Source organism: Canis aureus, chromosome 14 (assembly GCF_053574225.1).
Source record: "Canis aureus isolate CA01 chromosome 14, VMU_Caureus_v.1.0, whole genome shotgun sequence".
NCBI classification, from domain to species: Eukaryota; Metazoa; Chordata; class Mammalia; order Carnivora; family Canidae; genus Canis; species Canis aureus.
In genome coordinates this window covers 37,234,369-37,242,982 of record NC_135624.1, presented here as the reverse complement: position 1 = coordinate 37,242,982, position 8,614 = coordinate 37,234,369, and positions in this window count along the sequence as shown.

The window sequence follows — 8,614 nt, the reverse complement described above, 5'->3', positions numbered from 1 at the left end:
AAGACTGTTTCAGGTCACATCTGAAGCTGGGAACAGTCTGCAGCTTAAAAACACCCCCAATCAAAGGGAGAGAAGATCAGTATTCAGGCCTAGCAGACAATAGTAAGAAGCAAATGTGACCAAGCCGCAGGTATGGATTATGGTTTCCCAGGGCAACAGCCAGCCCTGAAGCCTGCTCCAAGCCATAGCCCTGAGCCCCAGGCTTCAGCTGATGCCAGCCTGAAGTTCTAGGGATCCATCGCTTTGCCAAGATCATCATTCTTAAACATTACCTTAGGTTTCCCTACTCCCTGGCTACACTCTAGTAGGAGTTTCAAGATCCAGTGCTGGCTCTGAATCAAACATGATGATTTTAGGGACCTCCATCATGGACTAGACTCAGAGACCCAAGAGCAAACAAGTGCTTTGTGGTCAGGCAGTACCATCTTTTGTGATGTGACCTCTCCCCCAACCCTTTTGCAGAGAACCCAGCTCTCTGTATGCATTTTTATCTCCATTGAGGCAATAACAGGCCAGTATTAGGAAATTTTGCCTCTGCAGCCTCAGAAAGTCCCATTGCTCCAGATGGTCACACCTAGCTTTATGCTACCTATGCCACCCTTGTAGCCGATTGCCAATATCCACCTTGTGTCTGTCCATTCTACATTTCCAGTGAACAAGTATAGAGCAAGCAGTGCAGGAAAGCATCCCCCTTCATTCTTCCCTGCGGCCCCCTCAGCAAGGAGTCTGTTCCCACAGCCCTTTACCTTGGGTAGGCCTCTTTTATGGAGTGTCTCTTCACCAAATCCATCTCCTGACAAACCAGAGGCTGCTAAAATCCTCCAAGACTCTCCTGGGTGAACAATGTAAGGGAACCATCTCTGGTGCCTGATGCAGGAAGGCCATCTCCTGTGCACAGAGCTCCTCACAGCCATACTGCCCCTCGGAGGCATTGTGATAGGTTTTGGATGTGTATAGGTTTGAATTCCTAGTAAGGACAGATAGATCCATTTAATCCCCACATGCACATCCACTTTATAACTATAGCATTTGGCAACGCTGTGCCCACAGGGATGGCAAACCAGCTTCTACACTCAAGTTTGCCAGTACTCTCGCTGGAGGGAGGTCACTACCAGAACTTAAAATCCTGAAACCGTACTCCACATACCGTGGTGCTCAGTGGGTTATTTACTGCAAAGTCCAACTAATAAAGCTGAGAGATGGGCCAGAACCATAAACCAAGGCATTTCACTAAACAGCACTCCGAGTCATCAGACAGGGACTGTGCTGGATTTTTGTTGTTAGTCTTTTGAACCAGGCTTATCTGGTCAAAAGTAAACATCCTCCATCCAGCATAAAGCCTCCCCAACCCGTTTCTCCTTTTTGCCCACCGTAGTTAGGCCTACTGTAGTTATGGTCAAAGATAGTAAGTAGAAGAATGCCCTTTTTAGCTAATGATAGAAACTACATACAAGTGGTGTTTCCTCTTCAGAGCCTCCAAGATGGGCAAGATCCCAGGCCCAGGGTCCTGAAAGGCCCAGGGGAGCCTGGATTCACAGGACAAGGGGGAGGGGGCATCTTTCCATGAACTACAGGATGTACATAGCCACAGACCTAACCTAGAGAGTCTTCCATTGTTAGGAAACTGGCTAGAGTCTCTAGGCACAGGCCCAAAGCTAGAGCTCTAAATTTAAATTAAGATTTGCCATTTAGTATAATACCTAGTGCTCATCCCAAATGCCCTCCTCCGTGCCTGTCACCCAACTAGCCCATTCCCCTGCCCACCTACCCTTCCACAACCCTTTGTTTACCCAGAGTTAGGAATCTCTCATGGTTCCTCTACTTTCCCTTATAATTCCTTTCACTATTTCTTATACTCCACATAGGAGGGAAACCAAACGAGATTTGTCCTTCCAACTTCACTCAGCATAATACCCTCCAGGGTGGAGTCTTTTGGGTTTACTATAGACAGTATCCTGTCATCTGCAAAGAGGGAGAATTTGACCTCTTTGCCAATTTGAATGCATTTCTTGTCTGATTGCCAAGCCTAGGACTTCTGGTACTATGTTGGTACCAGTAGTGATAGTGGGCATCCCTGTCATGTTCCTGATCTTAGAGAGGCTCCCAGCTTTTCCCCATTGAGAAGGATATTCCCCTGTGGGCTTTTCATAAATAGTTTAAGATATTGAGGAATGTTTTGCCCTACCCCTATACTTTGAAAAGTTTTAATCAGGAATGGAGGCTGTATTTTGTCAAATGCTTTCTCTGCATCTATTGAGGATATGGTTTTGTTTTTTCCTCTTGATATGATCAACGTTTTATGAGTGTTGAACCACCCCTGCATCCCACGGATAAATCTCACGTGGTCATGGTGAATAATCCTCTTGATGTACTGTTAGAGCCTATTGGCTAGTATCTTGAGAATTTTTGCATCCATGTTCATCAGGGATATTGGTCCATAATTTTTGATGAGGTCTTTGGTTTTAGATCAAGGTAATGCTGGCCTCATAAGGAGTTTAAGTATTCTTGCTCTTTCTATCCTTTGAAAGAGCTTTAGTAGAATAGATATTTCTCCTTTAAACCTTTGGTAGAATTCCCCTGGGAAGCCATCTGGCTCTGGACTTTTGTCTTGTTTTGGAGGACTGGTTCAATTTCCTCGCTGGTTATTGGCCTGTTCAAGTTTTCTATTTCTTCCTGTTCTAGTTTGAGTAATTTACGGTTTTCCAGAAATGCATCCATTTCTTCTAGATTGACTAGTTTGTTGGCATATAGTTGCTCATAATACATTTTTAAGGTCATTTGTGTTTCCTTGGTATTAGTTGTGTTCACTCTTTCATTCATGATTTTGAGTCTCTCTATTGAGACTGGCTAGGGGTTTATCTACAATTCTTTTAAAGCACTAGCTCCTGGTTTTGTTGCTTTTCTACAGTTCTGGTCTTTATTTTCATGGAGTTCTCTAATCTTCATTACCTTTCTTCTGCTTGGTTTGGGCTTTATTTGCTCTTCCTCCAATTCCTTTAGGTGTGAGGTTATCTTGTGTATTTGAGATCCCCCCCCCCAGTTTTTTGAGGGAGGCTTGTATTGCGATGTATTTCCCTCTTTTTGCGATGTTATTTCCCCTCAGGGACGGTCTTTTGCTGAGAGTGCCATGTTGAAATTAGTGTATTTTCTGAAGTATGTTTACTTTGGGGATTTATTGATGTACTTGGCAGCTCCCACATTAGGGGAATATTCATAGTTGTTAGGTCTTGTTGGATAGACCCTTTAAGTAGGATATAGTGTCCTTCATCTATTAGTCTTTGGTATAAGCTAATTTATCTGATATGAGGATTGCTACCCCAGCTTTCTTTTGAGGACCATTTGAATGGTAAGTGGTTCTCCACCCCTTTTCAGGCTGGAGGTGTCCTTAGGTCTAAAATGAGTCTCTTGTAGACCGCATATAGTTGGGTTTTGTTTTGTTTTTTTTTTAATCCAGAAAGTTACTCTGGATATTTTGATGGGATTTAGCCCATTCACGTTCAGAGTAACTATTGAAAGATATGAATTTAGTGTCCTATTACCTATACAGTCCCTGTTTTTGTGGATTGTTTTCTTTGGGTTCCCTTTTTATAGGGTCCCCCCCCCCCCCAGGTTTCTTGCAGAGCCAATTTGGTGGTCGCATTCTTTCACTTTCTATCCTGGAAGCTTTTTATCTCCTATTCTGATGGACAGCCTTGCTGGATAAAGTATTCTTGGCTGCATGTTTTTCTCATTTAGTACCTTGTATATCATGCCAGCCAGATCTCTGGATAGATCTGTTATTCTGATATTTCTGCCCATATAAGAAACTCATCTTGCACTGCTTTAAGAATGCTCTATCTTTGAAATTTGCAAGTTTCACTAGATGTAGAGGTGTTGAGCAGTTTTTGATTTTGGGATGGGTCCTCTCGGATCTGAATGTCGGTTTCCTTCCCCAGATTGGGGAAGTTCCCAGCTAGAATTTATTCAAATATACTTTGTGGTCCTGTCTCAGCTTCTTCTAGAATCCCAGTTAGACATTATTCCTTCCCAACCTATCATTTCCTTAAGCCTTTCCTTGTGGGTTCTTTAGTTTTCCTCAACTTCCTTCTCTCCCGTCAACTTGTATATGTCACTGACTCTTCCACCTCATTAAACCTAGCAGTTGGGCATCAAGTTTGGACTGCATCTCCGTTAATTTTTAATTTGGCCTGATTAGATCTCAATTCTGCAGGAAGTCTCTGGAGTCCTTTAGGATTTTTTCCAGAGCCACCAATAACTTTATGGTTTACTTCTGAATTGAATTTGACATATTTAAATCTACATTCAGTAATTCTGTGGTAGAGTATTGCTTCTGGTTCTTTTTTGTAAGTTCTTCCTTCTATTCATTTGGTCTAGTGCAGAGTGGCTGTATGAGTGAGCCGAGTCAAAAAAATAACCACAACCTAAGCAAAATACACCTTAGACAATTCTGAAGAAGTCCAAGACCAGAAAAAAAAAAAAAGCCCACTAAGTAAGTTTTTAAATAGTAAAAAAGCCAGAAAAAGGTAGTGGTGAGGAAGTAGTGGTAGAGAGAGAATATAGTCTCCCTGAGGGGACCTAGAGGGTGATCCTCTTGGTTCTGAGCATGTTTTGTTCTGTAAGTTAGATGTTCAATTCCAAATTTATGTAAGCAAGCAGAACTTCTATGAAGGCCCATCAACCACAAAACTAAACAAGATAAAATAGTGGGGCAGAATGGGAAGGAAGAGCATGCAGTCTCTAAGTGAGCACGGTGTTCTACTTCGTTCTGGGTGTATTTGTGTTAGAAGGTACTAACTTCCACCATTGTAAAAACAAAACAACAACAACAACAAAAAAAAAAAAAACACCTCACTTCCTATATTTACCAAAATTAAATTGAATATGTTGAAAGGAATCCAGAAGTGAAAAACCTATCTAAGACCTATAATTGTAGAAGTATGAAAATGGAAAAAATGAAGAGTTGGTAAAATATTGTGGTTAAGGCAAGAAAAGAAAAATCATGGAAATCTTTAACCTGATATAAATAAGAGTCATAATAAAAGAGACCCTCTTGTTCTATATACTGTTTTTCCCCCTCAGTCCTGGGGATTTCTAGTGCAGCTTGTCCAGTAAACTTGCCTTTCTCTTGTACTTCCAGCAGTTCTTCTAGGGGAGGGGCCTGCTTGCTGATTCTCAGGTGTCTGTGCCTGAGAAGAGCTGCCCCATGCCTTGGCAGGTGCCAGGCTCAGTTTGAGCTATTTATCCTGTGAGGCCTTTGTTCCCTAGAGGCCCCGCCTCTTACAGATGAAAAGCAAAGACAGGGGAAAAATATGGCAGTGGCTAGATCTCCAGAGCTAAGGGCTCCCCACGAGTAACTAGCCTCAGTCCCCCAAGTCCACACTGGCCTAGATGCTCCTGGGGCAGGTATGGGTGCATGGATCTGCACAACTTGCAGAGCGCCCAGAGGCAGTACAGATCCCGCTGTCCTGTGCCCTCCCCACTTCCTCTTGTCCCAGGGGGGAACAGAGGGATAGCCAGCTTTGTCCACTTGGATGCCCTCGGATCCAGGGCCCTGCACTCCCAGGACTGCCTCTCCAGAAGGAACAGGACAGTCACCTCTGTCCATCGCTGGACTCTAGGATAAAGGGAACTCCAGAGCAGACCTGTGTAACTGGCAAGCTTCTCCACAATGCCACGAGGACTGCAGCATTCCAGCCCTCTACCAGGAGTAGACCATGGTTTGGGGGGAGCTTTCTTCCGGCGCCTCTCAGTCTCCAGGAATCTTGAGGCTTCACTGCCCCTCCTGTGAGTCTGCCCTATTTCCCTGCTAAGCACTTTTAAGTCAGGGAAAACTCAGGCATGGATTTTTAAAGTTCCCACTTGTCCAGGGCTGGGCTTTCATGCCTGGAGGCTTTCAGGGGCTCCACTCTCCCCCAGCTTGCCATGGTTCCTCCTCCCTTTAGTTTTTTTCTGCTTTTCTACTTCGTCAGATGCAAGAACTCTAGCATATAAGCTGTTCTCTTTGTAGCTCAGGTCAAATTTGTAGGTATCCAGGAGGTTTTGAAAGTTATCTAGGTAAGTTTTGTGGGACCAGATGAGTTGAGGACCCCTACTCTTCCACCATCTTGCTTCCCCCCACCCCAGCTCAAGTTTTCTAAGTAGAAAGAACACACCCAACATTTGGTCATTCACTAGTGACACTGAAGACTTCAGTGTTCAGTAGAATCTGTAGGATTACACAGGGATGGGAAATATCAGAAAGGGAGATAGAACATAAAGACTCCTAAACTCTGGGAAATGAACTAGGGGTGGTGGAAGGGGAGGAGGGCGGGGGTGGGGGTGAGTAGGTGACGGGCACTGAGGGGGGCACTTGGGATGAGCACTGGGTGTTATGCTGTATGTTGGTAAATTGAACACCAATAAAAATTTTATTTAAGAAAAAAAAAGGATCACAGGGAATTTTGCTTTCTTGAACTTGAAGCCATTTTCTTGATTCTTCATTTAGGACAAGGACAAACTAGGTCCTTTAGACAAACTCTAAACATTTAGAATTTCACATGAAGTTGAACATTCCCCTCACCTAGTCCCGGGTTAAAAGACACAGCTAAGATCATGAACTAGACGCCATAGGTTGAGAGTCCATGGGGATGCATAGTCACATACTGGTCTCCAAAACAGACTTTTATACCATGCCTAGACTGAGTGGATGATCTGATTGGTGTGGTAGAAGCAAATCATCCTGTCTGATGAAGCTGGAGCTATGAAGCTCACTTGGATGCTGCCCGAGGCAGGCTGCTAGCTACTCTCAGGCTAGACACAGTGGGGAGAATCCTGGATACTGCCCAGGATTTTATTCAGGGATTACTTAATGAGGTCCTAGTGCTGGTGGGAGAGGAGAATCCTAAGATTCTCACGGGAAGGGGATTGGGACACAGGACAGGTAAGGGGGCACCTGGGTTACACAGGAGGAAAGCTATGTTGCAGGTTACTCAGACACTACATCAGTTCCAGAGCTCTGTGCTGGGTTAGCAGTGGCCTTGTTGGGTCTGCACCAGAAGTTCAAACCTTTCCATCTGACCAATACTGCTTCTCCCCACCTCCCCCGCTCCCTTCACTGCTGCTTATACCTCATGTTCCAAACTCGGTCTGGGCATCTGCTTCCTGAGACCCTGTACTTCCCGATTTAATGATCTATTAAGTAGTCTTAGTGAGACTAGCCTTGTGTAAGTGTCAAGCTTGTTTAGGAAGCTTTAAAAGTGGAATTCTTGTTGCACTGTCTTCCGTGAGCACCTGTGGATGGCAGAATTATTGATCTACTGTTCAAAGGTAGATAAGATCTAAATGGCTTCTTCCCCCATGGGCTTTAGAGAAAATTTTTCCAGTGATCTGGAGAAGGGTCACAGATCCCCACTTCGATTTCTCAGGATCTTAGACCCAAAAGAAAAGTTGACCTGACCATAGGGGAAAAAGCTCATCCCCTGCTGCTCAGCCCCATGGCTGTAATCCCATGTTGAGTATAAGTTCTTAGGTGGTCTCTCCTCCTGGGTCCAATCAACCTGCTGCCCCCCCCCCCAAATCTTGGGGTGAAGCCATGTAAGTTCTAGCTTCTGTTCAACACTTCCTAGCCTCCACATCTTGTCCTTATCTAGTCATAACCCTGTGATTAATATTTTCAGCTATCCTCACCAACATCCTCCATTATCCATCCTTATAGTATGGTTGTGGTTTTAGGACCTAGAACATTCTCTCAAACTTGTTTTGAGAGTAGATCTGTGCATTTGAGATACTGGGACTGAGGTAGACCACAACTATCCACAATCTTGCAGTTGCCTGGCCCCAGATGATTCTCTAAAGACCATTCTTGATTTGAGCTTCAAGGACTCTGGGGTGGACCAACAAAGCTGGAACATCTTTAGATCACCTGGCATCTAGATGGGCTCATCTTTTAGGAGATTTGGATAGTAACATCTAGACTTCTACTCTCAGGTCCTGAACTAGTCCCTCAAAAGTGCTCAGATCCATAGAGGATAAGCTTGAGTCCATGTGTCACCCTTGTTTCAGGTTGTCTAGGAAATGTAAGGACCTTGGAGTTTGTTCCTGGAGAGGATAGGACAGTTATGGACCCTTCTAGGCTTTAGAAGTTTAGTTCTCCCTGCAGTTAGCTCTCGGGCAGGGAAACCCCTTGAAATACTTCCAGCCCACCCTTGGAGTCTACTGTAAATGCATCTTGGATGCCAATGCAAGTTGTTTTTCTGGAAGAATTTTTAAAGCTTTCATTATCAAAACAGATTCAAGATTTAAAGAGTTAGTCAACAAGGTATGCCTAAAGCCAAATTTGGAGTGGAAAACTTTTTTGAAGCCTCAGGAGGTAGATGGTTGCCATACGTGTCCAGGTGATTTGATAGGTTTTTGGTGGTACCAGAGATTCTTGTGTGATTTACTTGGAGACTTCTAATCCCCTAGGATTTACACCTAAGGAAAAAGTGACTATCAGAAGTCTTCCTTGTACCATAATTATAGGTCCTGTCCAGCCACAGACTATGTTGCTCCATCATCCATATTTCTAGCTTCTTGTTCCAAGGAAAAGTGAGTAGCTTAAAATTTTAAGACTTAACAGAAAAATTCAAGCTGACCC